Source organism: Lycorma delicatula, chromosome 5 (genome assembly GCF_047948215.1).
Source record: "Lycorma delicatula isolate Av1 chromosome 5, ASM4794821v1, whole genome shotgun sequence".
Lineage (NCBI taxonomy): Eukaryota > Metazoa > Arthropoda > Insecta > Hemiptera > Fulgoridae > Lycorma > Lycorma delicatula.
This window is the reverse complement of record NC_134459.1, coordinates 28291599-28316776: the sequence shown is the minus strand read 5'-3', so window position 1 is coordinate 28316776 and position 25178 is coordinate 28291599. Positions and strand designations below refer to the sequence as shown.

The 25178-nt window shown below is 30.7% G+C and overlaps 1 protein-coding gene across 12 annotated transcripts in view; it reads right to left on the bottom strand.

Annotated features, from left to right (window-relative positions):
* Mgat2 (alpha-1,6-mannosyl-glycoprotein 2-beta-N-acetylglucosaminyltransferase) overlaps positions 1-25178 on the bottom strand; it is an 858981-nt gene that overhangs the window by 522822 nt on the left and 310981 nt on the right. Inside the window, exon 1 of one of the 12 annotated variants that reach the window (XM_075365857.1) lies at positions 12920-13311. The exons of the other annotated variants lie outside the window; for them this stretch is intronic. The gene's annotated coding sequence lies outside the window, so the exon portion shown is untranslated. Of the gene's footprint in view, positions 1-12919; positions 13312-25178 lie in introns of those variants that run through there. 12 annotated transcript variants of the gene reach the window in all.

The following is a 25178-nucleotide window of genomic DNA, read 5'->3' as shown; positions in this document are numbered from 1 at the left end:
CACTGCGAATGTTAAGATGGACACCGTAGCATTTATTAACGTTTTCAACGATGAATATTGTTTTCTAAAGAAGATACCGTTCAGGAGGTTGACCGATCTTGATATCGGTGTGAGCTACGTACTGTTGGAAATGAGAAAGATATTTACTCAATACGGCGAACTCCGTATTTGCGTAATATTGTTCGACAGCGAATCGGATGAACCGGACAGCTTTCAAACCTTATTACCAAAGACGTATACAAACAGATTTACCGACGATGAATTGAACGTTGTAAAAAATCATTCGATGAAATTAACTTATTATGGAAAGAAAAAACTCGCCAACGGTGACGTTGACGAGTTCAACGAGGATATAAAAATCAGTTTGTAAAATTTTGCACGAGTGTTTGTAGGCCTATTGGGGAGAGATATCACTCGCATAAAAAAAAAAATCTCAACGCGCTGCAGTTGCTACCTCTTGGGTGGTGTGGAAACGCAACTCAAACAAATGTATTTTTTTTTTTATTTTTTTTTTTGGTGGTGGTAAATGTTTGTTTATTTGTGATTACTGTTTTATAAGGAAAATATAATTTTTAATTGGCACGTGGGATTATTTATCGTGACGATAACAATAAAAAAAAATATTTATAGCGATGATAAGAAATAAAAATAATTTATGGCTTTGATAAGAAAAATAATTGGCTCAACCAGATGTTGTTAAGCAATTAAAATAAATATTGATAAGAATAATTTATGGCTTTGATAAAAAAAATAATTGGTTCAATTCGCGGAATTAATTATAATGACGATAACAATAAAAAATTATTTGTAGCGTTGATAAGAAATAATTGGCTCGACTGGATGTGATTAGTAGATAAGAACTTAAAATAAAAATAATTTATGGCTTTGATAAGAAAAAATAATTGGCGATTTAAAATAAAAAATAATTTATGGCTTTGATAAAAAAAAAATAATTGGTTCAATTCGTGGAATTAATTATCGTGATGATAACAATAAAAAATTATTTATAGCTTTGATAAGAAATAATTGGCTCGACCGGATATGATTAGTAGATAAGAACTTAAAATAAAAATAATTTATGGCTTTGATAAGAAAAAATAATTGGCTCAACCAGATGTTGTTAAGCAATTAAAATAAATATTAATTGTCGATTCTTGGAATACCGATTGCGGATGTTGATAAGCAGATGTGTGGGTATAAATAGCCATTTGTAATCGCTCTAGTCTCATTCTAAAGCTAACGTTTGAAGAAATAACATCATCATGACTGACGGTAACAGAAAAGATTTTCTTCATCATTTGAATAAGCGACTTGTTGCAACCAACGTAGAGACGAAGAGCGTTGGTGATCTTACGATTGGGAAACCGTACGAGGTTGTATGGTTAAGGAAAATCGCTACACGTTATGGGAAGAGCATATTATGTCGCTTACGTGAAGGTGAGGAAGAACAACCATTTAACGTTTACTTGCCGAGACGGTTTGCGGAAACATTGAAAGAGGACGAATTTGACATAATAACTGAAATGAAGCTGAAACTCGTCTTCAAAGGACGCATCGGAAAAGCCTTCGATGTGGTATTCGAGTAATACCAGGTAGCTATTCAAACTGTCCTTTTCAGGACAACAACACATTAAACAAACAACACAAAATTACACATACATACACAAAACAAAAAACACTTTAAACCCCCATCAATAAATTTGTAACTAATTATTGTTTTTTTAAAAAATGTTTTCTTTTAAAGTAAACAAGATAGAAAACGATATTTAGTTACGTTTATTGAATGTAGTGGTTCCAAGGCCCGCGACACGATCTGGTAATAGATTTATCTACTATCGGATTTTGTTGCAAATGGTGAGGAGAGTGTTTAACAATAAATTGAAAAATTGTAGCTTCAAATCATACAAAATGCACTTGTCAGGATATCACCATACCTATCAGATGAATTTTTTTCGAATTGTGGAGGGGAGGTTGTGACATTCTGATTCGTTGATAGCAGGGTGTGGTAGTTGTGGTGGTGGGGAGGAGCTTATAAATACAGTGTAACTGAGTGAAGCAGTTTATTCGTTGAGAAACGTTCGAGTTGTAAACATGATTCAGTTTAGTGAAGAAGATGTACGCGTGCGCGTTGGTGATCAACAACTGACGACTATGTGTTTTAAATTAAAACACAGTTACGTATATATTGTCGATTTATCTGATTATGATTTTGATAAAAACGGTGATAACTTGACCATAAGAGTGGTTTTCAATGATGATGATTTTGGATATGGACGAAAATATTATTGTGAATTTGAATGCGGTGAACAAGCTATCGCACTTATTCACAGCAAAGAAGTACTGTTTTCTGGATTCTACGGTGACGACGGTAACGTAAAGGCGTTCAAATTAAATCGTTCGTCGAATATGAAGTTGAATGCGTCCGTGTTAAAAAATCTCAATACGTCGCATCGAAAAAATAACGTACTCGCTGTAAACGTGTTTGCTGCAAACGAAAGAAGAAGAGTAACAGCTAATGTAGCGACGGACGGAGGACTTTTCTTCAGAGGTCGTGATGAGGTAGATTGTTCTGCCGATGGTTGTGACGATGATACCCAACCGCTGTTGGTGGCGTACGACACAAATGAAAATTCAGAATTCGATTACGTTAAAACCAATCGATATATGAAAGGACGTCACATCGCTTCTCTTTATTTTATTTTATACAAGAATACGAAACGCAAAGAAGAGTATAAAGAAAACCGTCAACGATTTTTTTAATTTCTACGATGTTTAAATAAGTCCTTTTAAGGACTACAACATAAATTAGAGTTATCTTGGGATTGATTTTTTTTTTTTGTTTAACATAGATGTTCTTTCTTGTAAAGAAGTATCATGAAGACGTTTCTTAAGATATATATATATAGTCGAGTGTTTTGTAGGCCTACTGGGGAGAGATATCACTCTAAAAAAAAAAAAATCTCAACGCACCGCGGTTGCTACCTCTGGGGTGGTGTGGAAATGCAACAACACTCTAAACCCCCATACAGTAATGTAAAACTATTTTTTAGAAATAAAATTTAGTTGATTGGCATTACTGGATGAAGGTTCCAAGGCCTGCGGTGTAACCCGACGTCAGATTCACCATCTTTTGTCGAATTACACCTGCGAATGGTGAGGAGAGTGTTCCAACACATAAATTCATTTCATAACTTTTTTTTTCCTTTTACAGATCCAGACACAACCGGATTTAACCAGTTACAACAACTCAAGTCACTTTTGTATTAGTGATCCGATAATTATTAAAAAAAAACATTTTCCTTATCGCATCCGCTCTTATTAGAGACGACGTTCGAGTTCGCACGTACGCACTAACGGCTAGTGCGCATGCGCCGATTCGAATTCCAACGCTGCGATTGGTCAATCGGACAACTTCAGACCACGTCGGTCCCACAATTCTTCAGTCGAGCGCCGCATCTCGCACGGTAAACACGTCTGCGTCACTCCGCTGACGCACGCACGCAAACACACGCGCAGCAGACACCGCCGCCACCGCCTCCCGGTGCACGATCCACGACGAGAACCTCTCTCCGTCGCGGTAACGCCTCCCGACGCCATCGCCTGGACGACCAGGATCATCCTCGAGGTACGTCTATATTCACTTGTGTGTATATGTATGTGTGTGCGCGTGTGTGTGTGTGTGTGTTTGTGTGTTGCAGCAGACATCGCCGCCACCGCCTCCCGGTGCACGATCCACGACGAGAACCTCTCTCCGTCGCGGTAACGCCTCCCGACGCCATCGCCTGGACGACCAGGATCATCCTCGAGGTACGTCTATATTCACTTGTGTGTATATGTATGTGTGTGCGCGTGTGTGTGTGCGTGTGTGTTTGTGTGTGTGTGTGTCGTAGCAGACATTACCGCCACCGCCTCCCGGTGCACGATCTACGACGAGAACCTGTAACGCCTCCCGACGCCATCGCCTGGACGACCAGGATCATCCTCGAGGTACGTCTATATTCACTTGTGTGTATATATGTATGTGTGTGCGCGTGTGTGTGTGTGTACAGACTGATGTTACGTTAAAATTCACAGCTTACGTAGAACATTTTTCACTCATTACATCAGGGAGTCACCGCAGCCGATTGGTTTAAGGCGTCAGTCGGTCGCGTCCCGTCATGACCGGGTTCGAATCCTCTAGCCGACAGATTTTTTTTCACTTTAAATATTATTCATTTATTTAATTCAAATCGACCGCCAAACAACAGTGATACCAACCTTTGAAATATTACTTCAATATATAACAATACAAACACAAATTAAATCAAGTTGGCAACACTGACTCACTGTCGACAAAAAATAAATCATGTTGGCAACACTGACGGGGTACGGTCGCCAATCCAAGATGGCCGACCACCGCCATCTTGAATTAATGACGTCAGTAGTGACGTTTCAAGATGGCGGACAGGCGCCATATTGGAATCCAAGATGGCGGACAGCCGCCATCTTGGAAAAAGGCGACCGTATGCCCATTTCCGTACTACTCGCCCGTGCTATAGCACGGGCGAAGCCGCGACGGGATGCTAGTATTTATCAGTGAAAGTTTTATTAAAATATTTAATTAACTATATATATTTCAAATCGGACAACTTTAACGAAACATTAACGGATCACACTTAAGAATTATAAGGTCAAGATGATAAATTTTGTTACAGATTGTCCTCTCGTACTATTGCAATAATTATTATTGTAACAACCCCAACGATCTAATTTCAAATTCTTATTGAGAACCTCGGTACAATTAAATGAATGAGAAATTATAAATCTAACAAAAAAAAAAAAAAAAAAAAAAAAAACATTGTTTAACCATCATTTAGAATTTTATCTTAGCAATAAATGTTAACTGAACATAAGCGTGGTAATATCTTCTTTTTTCCCCAATATTAATAAATATAAAAGGGTACCTGACGAAATTAAAAATGGATTTTTATTAATATGACACGGTATCACGGTATTAAAGCAACTTTTAATTTAAAAAAAACAGTACCTAAACATTTTACTAACAACGAAAATGAAAAAAAAGTTATTACATTAAAATTTAAGATCAAAGGATATTAATATCGAGTTAAAAAATCAATGGAACAGTTTATCAAAATGTATTTCATTTATGTTGAATAAAATTCCATTCCAGAAAGAGAGAGAGAGAACCAATGTTAAATTAACTCAATTTACAGATGCGTTTTAGTAATAGAATCCTAACTACACGTTTAATTACAACTGTTTTAAATTAATTATTTTTTTTTTATAAATTCCGTTATTTACCACAGAATCTTTTGCAGCTTGTACGTTGGAATATAAAAATGAAATTTTTGTAGCGTACGAAAAATTTCATTCGTCTGGGATTCGAACCCGGGATCAGCGGATGAAAGGACTAGGCGTTACCACTTTCGCCATGGATATACAAATTTTTTTTTTTTCAATTTTCTATTAATTGTTTTATACATGAAATTTAATACAGCTCTAAGTACAATTATTGTATTTTAAAGAAATGCAGATATTAATATATAAAAATAATTAATTTATCTTTTAATTCAGAATTTTCTTTGATGTTTAGATTTTTCCTCAATCAACCGTGAGTCGTAAAAAGATAGAGTACGGATTACATAAACTATAGATTATAAGATAATTAGATTAGATAATAAGTATTAAAAATATAGTATCTGATCTGAACGAGGTCATTCATACCTAAGTAAGTTTCCTGCAGCCTCCTTCAGCCAGCCGAATGTTCTCGTATTATTACATACCACTGAAATTTAGAGATTATAATCAGCCCCAGCAACGACTCTATAGTTTACCACAGCAACTAGCAATACAATGAACATCATAATCATCAGAAAAAGTAACCTACATGAGTATCTTCTTTACCTTAGATGCTTTACACACGCCACATCATTAATAAAATAAAATAGAGAAGTAAAGCAACAAACAGAAGTACATAAAATATAAACATAAAATAAAATATAATATGGACTACTCCGTACAAAATCATTTTCCTAGACAATTTTCTTTATTCCTTCAGATATTTTATCGTACATACTTTCCTTGCAAGCAGGATGGTAAACGCAATATGGACTCGTGTATTATTATGAACTCTCCCTCCATTAATTCCTTCATTCTCCACATCTCCTTGTTCTCCTATTAACCCATACTACTAATTATGTTTTTTTAAATTTTTCAGTCAATTGTGTTTTCTACTTTCATGATTTTTCTAAAAATAACAATGCTTCGCAATTTTACCCTTTTTTTATTTTTATTTTCACAGAAACTTCTGTTATACAACTACAGTTTACGACATTTTTTTTTTTAAGTTATACATTTTATGTATAGAGACTTCATAAAGTGGTCTTAAAAATTAAATTTATTAATCAAATCTTTTCAACTCTACTGAATTTTAACCTCCAGATAATTTCTACATTGATGCCAAGGACATAAACTTCCCCTTCAATAACAACAAGAAAGATGGCAATGTATTAATCTGTTTTAAGTAGACACATAATGTTCCACTCTTTGATTTTGGAAAGAAATTCTAAAAAAAATAAAAATTTTACTTAAAGCTAATATATACTTCATTACTTTCGTTTTAATAAGTCAATCAATTTATTTTAAATTAATAAACTGAATATTCTTTGCTAATATAAGTTGCCTGGAAAACCCCCAATATATTCTTTTCAATAAGTGGACAATTTACCAGTAAATCTGTGTAAGTTAATTGACAATGTGAACTAAGAACCCATTTCGGAATGCACTGATGCATAAAAATTGAATATGATAATTGCACGCAACTCACTTAAAATATATAAACAAATTTAATTTATATGTAATTTTTTGTCGAAAATTTGGCCAAAAACCTGTATCGTATCCTCAAATCATTAATAATTTTATATATTTCTCAAACTTAATTCTACTTTCCTGGCATCAGAGCTATACAGCTTTTTTAATTTAATTATTTTCTTCATTCTAATATTCCTGTTTTTCATTCATAAATTAAACCTAATATTAATATTATAATTGTAACTGATGATGTTAATCATTCATTTATATTTATTATTTTTGTTGTATATATATATATATATATATATATATATATATAGCTAAAGAGCAATTTATTTATGCTTCTTGCAGCATAGCTAATAGAACTATGCTGCATGAAAGAAAGTGTGGTAATCAGTCAAATAACGGGATATGGGTTTTTTGCATTTCTCGACATTTCATGACTCAGGCACCTCAAAAACAATGTGGGGGAAAATATTCGTACGTACGTATGTACGTACGAATGTATGTTGGCGTGTTTTAAGCTTAATAAAGTTTGACTGGATAAATCGATTTTAATGAACTTTTATACAGAAGTTCGTGTATACGAGGTGCGACAATAAAGTAGACTGATTTTTCTTTGCAAGACTTCTATGTGGCAACCCTGCAGCTTGCGTAGGCACATCATCTTTGACCTTGGTATATAAGCTACTTCTAGTCCAAGCGGTACATTGATGCAACTGCTCAGTCGTGAGTTGGGCATCAATGTGCCGCTTGGACTAGAAGAAGTAGCTTATAAACCAAGGTCAAAGATGGTGTGCCTACGCAAGCTGCAGGGTTGCCACATCTTGCAAAGAAAAATCAGTCTCATTACTTTATTGTCGAACCTCGTATTAGGCAATTTATTGGTGAAATTTTGGGGTCAATATTTCCAGGAAGGTAGATAGTTTTTTGGGTCAATTTTCTAAAATTTTACAAACATAACCCCACTTTATATTAAGCTCAATACATGCTTATCTTACCATTTTTTAAAAAGGTTCGCCTCAAAAATGGAAAAAAAGCTATTTTTTTTTTTTATTGCATATATTTAATATAAATTTTGTTGTTGTCTTTTTAGGCATAGTTCTAATGAAAATCGCCCCCAAAAAAATGTTGAATGGGAATATTGAGGATGAGGAGGAGATTTACATTAAAAAATTTTTTTTTGTATTTTTTAAAACATTTAATAATAATATTACAATAGAATTTCATCATAATTCACCCTTTACGCCCAAAAAAAAAATCTTAACTCAAAAAAGATAACTTTTCATAGTTTTTTTTTTGTTTCTTATATTTAACATAGCAAACGTAGAAAATTCATAAAATTTTCTGGGAAGATGGTTTTGGAGATGAGTGAGCAGAAAAGTATAAAAAATAACCCATTTATGAATTTTTTAAACTTTTATAATGATAATTATACAATAAAACTTCATTATAAATAATCCCTGCCCCAAAAAGATAAATCTCGGGTAATTTTTTCCTCGTATTATTATTCTCCCACTTTATACGTATTAATAATAAATAACCAATACCAAAAAAAGTAATACAATTCTGACAGTTTTTTTTTTAATCTAACTGTGATTTACTGTCAACTTTATCTTAATATTGGTCGTATCGATTTACATGCTCTATCGATTCAATGTAGATCGATATACCGTAGTATCATTATTATTAAACATAATTTTATAAGAATTATTATCAGTTACTTTCAAAATCGCAGCTAACTGATTTTAGAAACAATACGATTTTTTCAGGACACTGTTTTCTACTCAATTGGATTATAACGCTGCATTATTGTATACAAATATATCAAGATTTAAAGATATAATATACTGATGAAATTAATAAGTTTCTTTTTTCTGGGTGCACAACGAAGTGTTATTATTAGCGCCAGGAGACGATATTTATACAGTAGGTAAATAAATTAAAAAAATTAAATTAAAAACTAAAATCCAAAAAGCGAAATAAAACCACAATGTAATATTACGTTAATAATCTAAATACAAAACAATAAAATTACCATCAGCTGTACGCCAAATGGTATAAATAGGTGAAAACTAATACTGAATATTCAAATATTTGAATATAAACGGAAGGCTCTGAGAAATCATAAAAGATCAGATAACATCGTTCATTGTTCACCAAAATATTTTGCATGTCAGTCCCTAGTTTAAACTTGCGACGCAATGCCGCATAACAGATACAATCTACGAGGCTGTGGTGCACTGTTAGTAAGCAGTCGCAGTGAGCTCAAACGGGTGTATCTGTTTCATTCATCAGATACCCATGAGAGAGTCTAGTGTGTCCTACTCGGCAATGGCAAATAATAAACTCCTCTCGACCGTTATTTCTATATGAGGAGCTCCACGGTGACAGAGTGTTCTAAACCGGACGAAGTTTACTGTTGATGGTTACATTCCATTCACTTTGCCACTCATAATGAACCACCGTCTTCAGAAAATAGACAAGATCGTTTGAAACAACACAATTAGTGAAAGAAGACTAGAAACAAGTCGCACTATCGTGCGTTCATTGTCTGACATTCTAATATGGCTGGGGATCTAACAGATGTTCACAGTTGTATTATGTTGAGTCATTTGAGAAATAACACCCTGAATTTCACAGACAATAGAATGTGTGGAGAACACATCACTAATCGCTTGTAAAGCACTCAAGGAATCTGAGCAGACAAGTAATTATACTTAATAGCATACATCCGCGACAAAAATACTGATGATGCTGGTAAGACCAAGTATATATGTTTTGTTGCCAACCACAAAAGCAACCAACAGAATTAACGTTTTTACAGTCGTCCATATAAACTATAGCATCAGGATTCATGCTATTTATAATATTATAGGATTTTTTTCGTAATTTAACCGGATTTGTGTAGTTTTTATGATAACGATAAATATAAAAGCTGTAATTAACGAGAGATGACGGCCAAGGGGATTAAAAACATGGAACAACAGAAAAAACTGATGGTAATTGTACATTTAGAGCTGTGTAAAGGCGCTAAGCTTTGATGCCTAACGGACTAGTAGATCTCGACTATTCCTGTTATCGATTAAGATGTGGGTTAGAGAATACTATATCAATGTTTGGATGATATCGTTGCGCTTTAATACGAGCTAGGTAAGAGTAAATCATTTGGTTTCCTCTATTCCAAAGGGATGGAATAGAGGAAACCAAATCACCACTTTCAACCAGTAGATTTATCACAGGGCTTGAACGAAATGCACCTGTAGAAAAACGGATGAATGAATGATGTACTGCATCGAGCATTCTAAGAGCGGTGGACAGAGCGGACGAATAACCCATGCAGCGGTAGTTTAAGAGGAAACGGACGAGAATATTCAGAGATTAATTATTGATAAAAAATATCTTTAATATTTTTAAATTCCTGTTAATAAATCAATAAAAAATATAATTCAATGAAATTTTAATATTTTATTAATAAAAAAAAAAAATGAAAATCACCTAAAAGAAAAAGAAAATCTTCATTATTAATTTCAATTTCATTTATTCTTCTGAAAATTATCTTACTTCATAAAAAAAGATATACTGTTTTTAGTAATGCGAAACATTTGGCAAAAACTTGACAGTAAGAGAAAAAAGCTATGCTATAGCGTTTATAATGTATCGCTATACAAGAAAAGAGTCAACAGAGAAGAGAATAACTAAAACCGAGACAAATCGTTAAGCGAAGCTATTACTTACCTAGTGATTTAGATTGTTTTTTTTAACAAGTTATATGTAGGTCTTAAATTCAGCACGATATGTATTTACCAGTATAACAACCTTTTATAACAGCAATGACATGGATTACAAGGACAAATACGTACAGAGATTAATTTTAATCCCACAAGAAATTTAGTTCCACCTCATGGTTCATAAATATTCAGTTTTAGCGTAACTGTTGTAGAAAATAAAAGAAAAAAATTATTCATTAAAAATAGTTTTTAATTGTATAGTAAAAAATGAGAACGGAAAACGATTAATGTTTATTTCAAAATCTTTTATTTTTTTATTTTTCATGAATTTAACATAATGATTTTCAAACGTGAATATTTTCAATCGTTTATTAATAATTTAAAAAAAAAGAAATTAAAATTAACTTATTTAAAAAATAATATACATGTATAAATCAGTATGTGTATGTAATTTATTTAAACCTACAAACATATATTAAGATTTTTTCCCACCTGTTAATTTACTATTTACATAAAATAAATATGAATATATTAAACATTAAATAAATTCTAGAGTAAACATAACATGGTTTTTACTTTCCAGTCTAGGTGGCGTAAAGCTCTAGAAGGGAAAGTATTGTAATCGGTCCAATTTGAGCATATGCGGTTTTACCGGATGTTAACGTTTTGACACCTAAAGAACCCGAAAAATAGGAAAAAAAGTTTCAGGATGTTAATGTTCATACGTACGTGTGTGTGTGTGTGTGAGTTCGGTGAACTCTAAATCACCTTATATCTTCAGAACTACTGGACCGATTTTGACAATACTTGATCAGATTACTTCTATGTATGTGTAAGTCCTTTTATTATTTTTTGAATCTACATTTCAAGGAAATCGATGTCTTTATGATTTGTTGGAAATATTCATTTGTTCATATTCATTGACGCCATTAAATTTTCAAACTAAAAGGTCAAGGGGGTGGGCCTGTAGAGCAAGGTCAGTATCTCAGTATCTTGAGATTTCGCCTAATTAAGATCATATGTTTCTTAACATTTGTTAACAGTTAAAAAAATAACAATACCTACAAAACAAATTTTTACAAATTTTAATACTTTAAATATTAATTATTTACTTTATTTAATTTAGTTAATATTTCAAAGGTTGGTAGCACTGACGTAGACCTGCTGTAGTCGTCTGCTATGTTGTGAAATCACAGATAAGCAGTAGAATTAAATAAATGAATAATATTTAGTCTTGAACGTTTTCTAGGCTGAACTCAACCCAGCCTCGATCGTCCGGTTGACTCCGTACCTGGTGTGTTAAGGCTATACCAGTCTTCCGACCGTACGAGCGAAATCTGTTCTATGTAAGTTGGGAAATTACACAAGTTTAGTTAGTGCCGACCGTCGCCGCTAGTACCGCCACAACCGCGCTTTAGTTATAATCATTGAATTCAATAAACAAAAAAATATTATATTTAAATAAAATGATAAATATTTTAAATTAAGTTTTGTGTGTGTGTAAAAGCCGTGCACAGAAACATCCCATAGCTGTGGGTTTCTGGGAACCCGCAACTGTTTTGTCAGCTTTTTTGGATAAACAAAGAAATCAACGTATTGCAAATAATAAGAATTTCCTAAAAATAAACCTTTTACAATAATCAGTATAAAATAAATAATTGTATAATAATAGTAAATAATAATATTAGGCTTATATAGAACACTTCAGGGTTATGGTATTGCACGGATAAAAAAAGGAACTGTTACAGAATTTGCCTGAATGGATTAAGGAAAACCGTGGTAAAACTTTTTTAAAAAACAGCATAAAATAATAACAATTATGTTACAGCATAAACAAGAAATTTAAAAAAATATATATGATTAAGCAATATTATTTAAAAATTCAGAAACGTTTTTGAAAATTATTTGAGTTCATAATTTATGAACACGTTAAACAAGATGCAAAAACTTCGGGTTTTTTAAATGTTTAATTGGTATTATTTAAAAAATCAACTACGTAATATTATGTGTATAGAATAAAATCTTTTAATTGTATTTTTAATAAACTGATGGGAAAATTGTTAAAATGGTTTAGTAATTTATTAAAAACGGCAAAGACAACATAAGGTTTTCGCATAAGCCAAAGTATTGTATTGAATTTTACGAAAACAGTACTGTTGTCTAGTTTGGTAGAAGCGGTTATTTATTTTTTTAAATAAATGATAATTCTTTTAGTAAACACTGTAAATTCATAAGTATAATCATATGGATAAGTAAAGCGTTAATTTTTTTAAATATCGGTTTAATTATAATCATAAATTTTAATTACAGTTGCTTTTATAAATACAATACAATACTTATTTTAATAAACGATAATTAAATTATAGAATGAAACTCACTAATATGTTGAAGTATCAAATTGAACAAATTTTCCTTATCCTTATGTCGGTGACGTAAAAATTCACATAAATAAGAATTTACAAATTCTATTAGTCTTCATTGAAGTATATAATTTGTATCTTTAATGCTAATTAGCAGATGTTAGCGAGCGAAGCGAGAGTAGTTTATGTTGATTCGTCATATATCATTAAAAAAATAGAAAAATTTTTGGGGAGGGAAACTCGGAAATAGTAGCAAATTATTAATTAATGAAATATTTTTTAATAATAACTTACTCGACTACAAAAAAAATTAATTTCATTATAACAAGCATTAAAACAAATAGTACGATTAAAATCACAAAATTTACTGGGATTAATTATTTATTCAAGTTAAAACATATCACCGCACATTACTAAAAGAAACGTATTGTAACTGTTGAAAGAATTCCACGAACGCAGTGGACGGAGTGCAAACACACTGCTAATAACTCCCATCTCCTGTATTAACCGCATACCATTAAAATGATTCGTTTTATATTTAAATGCAAGCACACACGCCAAATATAAAAATATGTTACTTTACAAGGCTCGAAATATAATATTCTACGATTTAAATACATTTTTTTATTATTTAGCCTTTTTAGATACAAACTCTAAAATTTGATTGAAAACGTATCTTACAGATTTATGTGCTTTTTTTGTCTTCAGTAATTTGACTGGTTTGATGCAGCTCTCCAAAATTCTCTATCTAGGGCCAGTTGTTTCATTTCGGTATACCCCCTACATCCTACATCCCTAACAATTTGTTTTACATATTCCAAACATTGCCTGCCTGCAAAATTTGTCCCATCTACCAGTCCCTCCAATATTAAAGCGACTATTACAGGATGCCTTAAGATGTGTCCTATAAGTCTGTCTCTTCTTTAAGCTATACATTTCCAAATGCTTCTTTCTTCATCAATTTGTTGCAATACCTCTTTATTTGTCACTTTATCCACCCACCTGAATTTTAACATTGTCCTATAGCACCACATTTCAAAAACTTCTAATCTTTTCTTCTGAGGTACTCCGAACGTTCAAGTTTCAATTCCATATAAAGCTACGCTTCAAACATATACTTTCAAAAATGCTTTCCTATGTTTAAATTAATTTTTTATGTAAGCAAATTATATTTCTGACTGAAAGCCTATTTTGCTTGTGCTATTCGGCATTTTATATCGCTCCTGATTCGTCCATCTTTAGTAATTTCATTTTCCAAATAACAAAATTCTTCTACCTCCACAGTCTTTTCTCGTCCTATTTTTATAATCAGTGGTCCGGCTACTTTATTTCATTACTTTCGTTTTGTTCTTTTTTATTTTCATGTGATAGTTCTTGCAAAGGACTTCATTACTATTTTCTAAATCTTTTTTAGTAGTATTTGGAACAGGTTAAAATGACAAACTAACAAAATTGGAGAATTTTAAGAATTTTGTAAAATTTTCATCTTTTTAAAGAACTCAAAACGTACGAAAAAAATTAAGTTTCAACTCCCACATGATCCTCTGTACCTCCCCACCCTTTTGAGAACCCGACTGCAAACGTTAATAATATTAACGTTCCAAATACAGAAGACATCGTGCTTGATTTGAAGATTGTTTCTTCCAGTCAATCCAGAGTTGTTAACCCCCATGACATCACTTAAAAAAAAAAAAAAAAAAAATTATATATACATATACCAATTAACATATTTCTCTCAATTTTCTTACAAATCGAGATTTTCAGAAACCCTGACCTCAAAATAAGAAAACCAAACAAGAATAAACATTTCCCTTTTTAGCCTACAGTTTATGCTTCATTGTGACAGCAGGAAGTAAAACGTACGAACAAATAATACAACTAAGAAACCATTTCAGTAAATATTTAAAAATAACATGCAGACTGAATGTAGTTTAAAGTACCACACAACACAATATGCGGGAAGTAACAAAGTATTCTTCTGTACAAATGAAATCGTGCATGCACAAAAGTGTCGTTGATGTAGGCCGAGACCAAAAACATAAAAGTAGTACAGAATAAACATTAAAGTCTGTAACTACTAGCAAGTACGTAGTAAACATTAAACTCTTTAACTACGTCTATTACAGACACTGTAATAGAAAATAGGTAAATTTATTTATAACGGTAGAACTTTAGTTCAGCAGCAATTTACAGATGGTCCGTAACATATTATTAAAAAGTTCATCATTAGAAAAAAACATTATAATTATAAAAGAATGACAAAAATAATTTATAAAATCCATCACAAAATAAAAATAGTATTTATAAAAACATGTTCAGTTTTATCTACAACAGAAATGAAGCATTTCAGTTTTATCTACAACAGAAATGAAGCATAAAATCTTGTACATAAGTATTTTTAAAATACAAAAGTTGACAATTTGTATTTTAAAAGTAGTTTAAATAAAGCAATATATGACTTAGGTTACCGGTGGTGTAAAAAAATATCTCTTTCGGCACGCCGGAAGGCGAAGGTAGATTTCACCGATGCTAAGTAAGGGATAAAAAATATTTCCACCTTAAAGTTAAGAAAAACTTCAAATTTACTCAATAAGGCAATGGCTGCATGTGAAAAAATAGTTTCACATGTTTAACATACGACAAGCCCCATATTAAAATTCCAGCAACATTTTAGTCATCCCTTGCCTTAAGGGTTGGTCATATCAAATCTTTTTACAGACAAAGGTTTTAGGTAATGTTTAGAGAACTAACGACCAATTTAAACCGATTCGATACTGTGCCTATTAAGGAAGGTATGATTTTATCGTCTTCGAAACCCCATTTTTCCACCCCCTGGGCCAATCGTTGGTGCTATCAAAAAACTTTACTAACATACGTTTCAGGCCCTTATCCGACGAATAGTAGGAACTTTAAACGAATTCGATGTTTTACTTAATAGAAAAGTTATAGCGATATTTTGTTTTTTTTTTTTTTTTTTCATAAAAGCCCTTTCATTTTCACCCCTATGCTCCAATTTTTCCCATTAACGAATTCGACCAAGATTTTTGGTCGTTGTATTTTATGTGTCAATTTGAAAGTGACCGGCTCAAAATTACGGCAGCTATTATCGTGTCCACAAGAAAGTAAAATACGTATATAAACTCTTGAACTGAAGGTGGTTTTGGGGTCTGGGAGATGTGAAACGCGAAGATATGTCGACATTTTTCGTCTACCTAATACAATTAATGAAAATTAAAACATGCAAATGTGTAACAGACATATATTTTAGCTACCGTAACTGAAACGTTGTAAGGTGTCTTAAATGACACAGTCATGTATTGAAAATGACAAAGCAGAACTCAAGAACAACAAAAATTATATGCCAAGTTTTACAAAGGAACGTAAGAAGTGAAATAGTGAGCAGTTTAATGCAACTGAATATAATTTATATTCTTAATATTAATAATTTTATATTATTATTATTAAAGTGTCTTGAATATACTTTATAATATTAAAAATTAAAAAACACGACTGCTAAAAAAAAAAACCATTGCTCTTTACAAATAGGATAATTACTAATACAGGATAATTAAAAAGCGAGTATGTAGCAAATTTGTATATATTAATTTTTTTTTAATTTATTTAAATATATATGCACATATTTATTATTTGTAAAGCCTGTGACACTCTCGGTAACGTAAGGATTCATACATCTACATCGGTTCAGCCGTTGAGCTATTACGTCAAAGAAACATTCATACACCCTAAATATAATACACTCCTTTTTGGGAAGTCGTGTAATGTGCTAAAAGTGACCATACACTACGTATAGTGTCACAGGAAAAAATGAAAAGAATTTCAGAACATATTCTACGAGAAAAAATTTTTAAAAATTTTCATATACTCGTAATTATTGGGCCGAAAAACGTTTCGTTTTCTAGTTATAGCTTGCGAAAAATGTCGCTCCTTTCGTTTTATTCATTTTTAATGAATCATTTTTTTTCTAGATTATTTTACTAAATTTGAAATGATTCTTCCTTTATTTAAAATTATAATACACTTTTGTTTAATACAGTTTGATAGAAGAAAATTTTCCCAAGTTTCAGTTTATATATTTTTAATATAAGTCAAATTTCTTAAATTTCTTTCATGTTAAATTTACGTTATTATATCAATTTTCTTAAAATTAAATTCTTTACAAATTTTGTTGAAACATTTAATTTATTTACTTACAATTCAACTGATGAATTTGTTGAACGTCAAATCTAAAAAAAGCTCTGCAACACCAGTTTTTTTGTTTTACAATAATTTTCTCATAAATATATTTACTGTACTTATGAGTGATACAAGGAGAGGCAAGTTTTATTCAATTTTTCAAGAAAATATCGTATAAAACTTTGATTACTCATAAGTTAAGTCTAAAAATTTCAATGTAGCTTTGTTTACTCTTGGATCAAAAATCAGAGATATTTTTTTGAGTTGTTGCTGGCGAAATGTTTTGGCATAGAAATGAAAGTATATGTATGTGTCTGAAGGACTTTCTATATTTATTCGATACATACACAAAGCTGCAATAAAACAATACCAGCAGAGTATATGTTAATAAGACTTTGATAATAAAATCAAAAAAATTACGCAGCAACATCTATATAGAAAACAGCAGATGCTTGTCAATAAAGACAACCGACAGGAAATATTACTGACCGTGATGACGTAGTATGAGATAAATTTATGCCGATCGGATTTCGAGATAAAAGTGAATATCAGTGTTTATTTATGTCTCGTCATTTCCTTACCGTTAACATTTGATTTAGAAAGATTTTAGTTGTTTCATGAAAACTTCAAATACAAAATTACATTAAATGAACTTTTACAATTCGTTTTCGATTATTTAAACTTAAATTTTAATATAATGATTCCCTGATGTACGAAGGAGCTGCCGATATATATTCATAAATTTACTCACAAATGAAAAATGTATGAACAAAATAATAAAAATAAAGACATAAAATAAAATTTAGGCAAAATATAAGATGTAGGAAATATTCTTGACAATTTTTTATTAGATAACACATTTTAATAAATTCAAAAAAAATATATATATACCCACTTAAAACTTTTAATCTATGTTTATACCTGTTGTATAATTTACGATTGCGTTAAATGTAATGACATATATTTTTAAAATTTGAAATACACATCACAAATTTAATTATTATTTTAAATTTTATTTTAATTATAATAACCGTTTTATATGACTGTCAAAAAAAGTAATGTAATATAATTTAGTTTGTATGTATGAAGTATGCATGTATGATTGTTCCACCGAATCAGCTCAACAGCTGAACCGATTTAGATTAATGACCTCGCGTTGGAGTCCTTAAGTTACCGGGAGTGTCTAGGCTATATAAATATATATATATATATATATATATATATATATATATATATATATATATACACACAGTAAATTCCGGATAATTGGACCACTTCGGGACCGGGGTTAAATGGCCCTATTAAACGGCTCGTCCTATTAAGCGACATTAACGAAAAATGAGGTGCTATGCAGAAATACGGTATACGGGTGTATTCTAATTATTAAACTCGAATTCGATTTACTATTCCGAATTTTATTTCTAATATTAAGATAACATGAACAATGTTATAAATTACACAAAATAAAAATTTAAATACTCTACCGAACAAGACGTGTTTTTATAAAATACAATGCATTATTTACTATACTTTTACATTACAGACCTAATAAATTTAAAAAGAACTAGTGTTCTGGTACAATGCATTACCGAACAGATTTTTTAATCTTACATAATTAAAAAATAAATAAAACAAAACGATTGATAAACAAAATAGAGGTACAAAATATGGTAATGATAACTATTTATGAACAGTAAAACAGAAACAAATACTTTAATGTCTCTTGTTTATACTTCTGGAAAAAATTCGTTTATTTCGTCGTCCGAGTTTTAATACTAGGCGTTCTACAAATTTCGCACAAACTCGTAGTTCTTCCAGCGGGCATTTCCTGCACTGTCTTCTTGTATAAAATACTGCTGAAGTCCGTCAATGAATTTTTTTACATCTTGTGTAGATACGCGTTTTATATCGGAATCGTCTTCTACAATCTCGTTCAGTTGTTGAGAAGCAGTAATGTATTTAATTATTTCTTCATCACCGGTTTCATTCTCATCATAGGATTGTATTTTTTCGTCTACATTTGAAAACTCTTCAAAATTTTGAACCTGGTGCTGCAAAAAAAACGTAATCATTGTCATCAACATCGACTGTTTCAGTATCATCGATGACATTGACTTTTAAATCACTTTTGGCAATACAATCTCTGATAGTGCTACTTTTCACTTTATCCCAACTATCGGCTAGAAACTGTATTGCCTGTAATAAATTTACATGCACACAAACATCTTTAGCCGTAACCGAGGAAGTCAATGTATTTCCTTCAATTTGTTGTAAAATGTAACATATTAGTTTACTTCGATAAATAAATTTTAATTTTTTTATTATTCCCATACCTAGCGGTTGAATTAAACTCGTTGAATTCGGTGGCAGAAATTCAATCTGAATGTTTCGTAAATCTACATTAGGATGGGCAGCACAGGCATCAATAAACAGGCAAATCTTTCTTGATTTTTTCTTTTTTTTTTGTCTTCAGTAATTTGACTGGTTTGATGCAGCTCTCCAAGATTCCCTATCTAGTGCTAGTCGTTTCATTTCAGTAACTGATTTTTTCTGTAACTTGTATTCCCAAGCACTCACCAATCATGAAAAATTAGACTCATCATCCAGGCTTTTTAATTAAAATAGTAGTGCACAGGTAAACTCTCCATTCTAACCCGCTTAAAACATCGTGGTTTACCTCCTTTACCAATAACAAGAAGTTTTAGTTAGTCACTGCCAGGCATATTCGTGCAACAAAGCACAGTAATTCGATCCATTAGTTTTTTCTGCCAGATGACTCGATGTGTTTGTAACAGAGATTAAAAATAATTACGGAAAAACGATAATAACAGCACCATACACAATGAACTACGGACTCGCAATGAAGAAAATGAAAATATTTGTTTCGTCATAACTGCAAGATGTCTTCTTTATCGCCACGTAGTACGCACTGTGCAGACCGGTGGTAGAAGGACTCTTCCTTCAACACAACATTCAACAACAGTCTAACGATTTAAGTCACAAATCAAACTGTGATAATTTATAAGTAAAAGAAAGAAACGAACGAACGAGTGGACCTTATAAGCGGCATTTCGGATGGTTAAACCGGCGTAAATTTACATGAATTATACCAATATGTTTCTGTTTTAACAAAAAAGTCCCAATTAAACGGCTGTCCCGAATAACATTGATCTGATTAACCGGAATCCACTGTATATATTAGTGAAGATTTGCCGGTTGAAGCACAAACTTTACTCTAAATACATGAAAGTATAATTCGCCCTTAAAAAGTAAACTTTAATGAAATGAATTAGTAAACTGACAGAGCCTTTATCACTGTGGTGGTTGGATGTGAGCTGAAAAATTCGAATCAATCGAATGAAAAATAATTGAATTAAATTTACGTTAAATAAAAAATATTAAAAAAATTACCCTTTAATAATAATAATTCCCTTGTGGACTGCGTGTGAGGCTAGAGTGATGAGGTGATGTGATGGTACTTAGTAGGTTGAAGGCTAACATTTGCATGCATCATGTACACTATCGATCTAACAGATTACACTTATTACACGACTGCCCAAAAAGGAGTGTAATGTATTTAGGGTGTATGTATGTATGTTTGTTCCACCGTAACAGCTCATGGCTACTACTGGCATATATATGTGTAACTAAATTTAAAAAAATTATAAATACTTAATTATACAAAATTGTATAAAATTATTATTATTTTATTGTATAAAATTATACAGATACTATATACAAAACTGTCACACGCGCGCTCTTAGTTTTATATATTAGTAATTATTCTATGTTAAAGAGCAATGTTTGTTTTTTGGAGGTGTGTTTTTTAATATTTCTTGTTAATTTTTGATTTGTCACCTAAGAAATCGCTTTTAATAGGAATGAACATACACAACTCTCACAATGTTTTTGTTATGAAATATTATCTTTCGACATATTTATTTAATTTCAATATCAAAATACAACAAACAAAAGATATAAAATTATGTTTTATCAGTTAATCGGTGCACAGTACAATTATAATAATAACAATGAAGATAACTGTGCGTATGAGAGCATAACAGGAAGAATTGATAATTACTTCAAATAGTAAACAGGCTAATTAATCAAATTAAGTTACTTACAATAATAATCAATAAAAAATTAAAGTAAAAAATATTAAATAAATTATAATACAAATTTATAAATAATTCTATAAATCATTTTAACAAGTATTCATTTTTAACAAAAAGTATCTAAAGATTTTTCTATTAATTAATAATTCATTTAAATAAATTCAATCAAAATGCGATTGATAATGAGCAGTCAGTAAAAGGAACCGCCATTTTCAACATAAAGCAGTTGACAAAAAAGGAATTCATAGTTTTCTATGAGATATCAAGGTAAAGAAAGATAATGCAGTATAATTTTTCGTCATAGAGATTACAACATAGAAAATAGAACAGATCGTTTTAAAGAGTTTCTGAAAACGGACGGAGGATTTAAAAGAAAACATAAATAGGGCATTTTGTACAAATAAGGACGAAATTACTAGTGTTTGCTTGGATTTTTTTTTTTTTTAAATTAAAGGAAAGATCATCCCTACATTTATAATAAAATGTATGAGACTAAGAAAAATATTTCATTATATTAAATATTATCAGATCAAAGAAGACGTAATTTAGTCAAGGTAGAAGGATCTTTTTCACCACGGAAAATTATGCTTAATCGAACCCGTACATCCTTAGGAAAGACAAAGTAAAGAGCTGTAAAAGAAGTAGGGAAATAATAAGTTAATTTCATACACATCAATTTAATTTTTCTAGGAAGAAAAAGCCAAAATTGAAAATATATTGTTATTTTTGTCACTTTTCGTATACATTCTAACATTAGATGATAAACCTTTACAATGATTTTTAACAAATTTATACTTAACCTTTTTTCTCCTTATATCGACTTAATTAAAGAGAGAAAAATCATTAAAACACTATTAGTTAAACACTTCGTTGATTAAAAATGTTAAATTTATGAGTACATAACATGAAAGTACAAATTCTTTATTAAGATCAGAATATATAAATTATATTAGTAATTAGGAATAGAGAGATCTGCTACTTTACAGATAAGTAAAAGAAGGATTTCTGTCGTATTTTCTTGGAAAGATAATGGGAAATCAAGAAAAACTTTAATCGTAGAAATAGTAAAATAGTATAAAATCTTCTATATATACAAAGAAGAATGTTTGTGTGTCCGTTTGTCTTCTACACAGATATACAGTTATGTGATTTTGCCCATTAATAGTCCCAAACATGAGGAAACATTATATCTACAATTCATTTTGAAAAACTACCCATACCTCCTTTTAAAATTCCTTTAAGAAAAATTTTAAAGCGTAACTTTATGGATTTTCACGAACATCTCGAAAATGATGAGGAAATCAACCAAAAGTGAAGGGGTGATTTTCTGAAAGTCCATAAAATTTGCTACAAAATGAAATATGCCCAGCTCTGATAGCTTTCTTAATTTTATTAATATCTTTCAACTGTTTTGTTCTTTACCCTGCTTTGAGTATGTCACCATTTCATACGCTATCTCCTCACTCGTTTTCCAAACATTGTCTGTTACACACTCGGTGTTAGGCTACAAAAATACCCGCAAGATGTACTTCAAGTAGCATCTAGAGCTGGCGAAACTGAAGATCAATCGAGCATCGAAGAGCTTAAGCTAAACGTCGCGAAGCCGCGGGTAGCCACTAGTTAGTGAAAAAAAAAAAAAAAACAAGAATTTGTTACCTTTCATATCAGTGACAAAACAATTACGAGAATATGTATACCACAGTCCCGTGTTATTTTCAATAAAAAATGATTAAAAATCGTTTTAGAATAAAATAATTTATACGAAATTATTGAGTATGTACCTATACTATGTTTTTCAACTAATTTATACATACGGGTATTTATAGCCTACAAATTTGAAACTTAATTAATTGATTTCTTAAACTTTTATCGAAAAATATGACGAAAAAAAACACCAAGAAAAACCATACCTTTCCTAAGAAAAGAAACTAAATTTGTTTTAATTACAATAGGACTCGAAGGACTTTTCATATTAAAAAAAAATAAGAGAAAATTGCAAGAAAAATATTCTTAGTAATTAGAGCCGAGAAGAGTTCAAAATAGTTTTAAATTTTGTTTCTAACTAAGCAAATAATTTGTTGGTTTATTAATTTTTTGACAGCATAAAAGTTGGACTTCAATATAAATATATAATAATATATATTCAAAAAAAGATAAAAGATTCTTTAATTTAAATAGATTGTGTGAACAATAAAATCTGCAAAAAAAACTCTGGAAAAAAGCTATTATACACTTAAAAAAAACTGTCATAACAAAACTTATTTCTTCAAGAAAAACCGAGAAGGAATGAATTTAAAATAAAAGGAGTAACAAAGATAGATATGAGAAAGAGAAGACGACTCATTAACATCAGGAAAGGTAACGTCGATGAACGGCAAACAACCCTAAATGCTTTTGATGTTCTCTAAAAGTCAAATTCTAAACTGGCGCTAATGAACCTAATTATATTAAACTATTTCAGTCAAATATAAACCACTCGGCTGAATGTTTACATAAAGTTCAATTCTTCCCTCTTATTCCCAATAATTTACTCATCATTAAAGAACGAAATATAATTGTTAACCACAAGTATATTGACCCCCTACGATAACTAACGATCATATTTGATAAAATAATATATACTTAACAGTAATATTTTTTCAATTAAAAATTCTATAATAATAATTAATTGTCCAATCCTCCCTAACTCATTAAATAAAACAGTTATTTAAGGGGGAAAAGTTTAAACTTAACCTCATCGTGTATTAATTAATTATTTTAATTTTTTTTATTATATTAACTCCCACAATATATTTAATCCTCTTTCTTTAAACTAAATAATATTAGCATTATTTTAAAAAAAATAAAATAGATTTAAATAGGAAAATAGCCAACAACTGGAAAAGCTTGGTCAGAAAAATGTAAAATTCAATAAATAATAAGAAAATATTAATCATTCGTTTTTTAAAAGGATGCATTTTTAGAATTTACGCGATTAATATAGGTGTTTAGGGTTAGAAAGAAATTTTAAAAAACTCTTGTACAGTTCTACACAACAAGACCGACTTTGTTATTTTATTTTATATGATTTTTTTTTGCGTAAGAAATACGAAAAATATAAATTAAATGAGATAACTAAGAGGACTTTTTTTTAATATAAAAATATATTTTCAGTTTATAAGAAAATAAAATTTTTATAACCGTAATTTGATAAAATAATGAGTAGATCCAACACACAAAATTCAAGTTAAAACTCCCTCACCACTGTGACTCACTTCATACGCGCGTATGAAAAATAAAACAATATAAAGTTTACATAACCTCTAACTGAGATTATATTGTCCGTTGTCGAACTTAAATTGAGCGAAACTGAAGAACGACTGATCCAATCTTTATCAAATTTTCACGTGCAAAACTTAAGATAAACTACTACGGAACATCTAAACTTCATTGAAATTGATGAAGCAGTTTTAAAGATTTTTGAGCCACAAAATTTAACACATGCCTATATATATATATATATATATATATATAAACAACAATTTTCATGAATGATATTTTCATGCTTCTCATACCTCAAAACGTAAAAAAAATTATTTTCATCCACCACGTTAAATTGTATGCTCCAATAAATTACAGATCGTAATTATAACTGGTTAGTTATAGTTCCATAAAAAATTATGATTTTAATCAAAATAATGTTTTTGTGTACGATAAAGAATATTATCCTTCAAAAAAATAAAACTAAAAGAAAACACTCATTTTATGTTTACAAATTATTAAATTTTTCGTTATATAATAAAAGGTAACCTTACAGCTCACTCACTCTCGCTCTCTCTCTCTCTCTCTCTCTCTCTCTCTCTCTCTCTCTCTCTCTCTCTCTCTCTGTGTGTGTGTGTGTGTGTGTGTGTGTGTGTGTGTGCGTGTGTTACATACGAAAAATAGTTTTTTCTGATTGAAAATTTTAATAAATACAGTCGTACACAAAA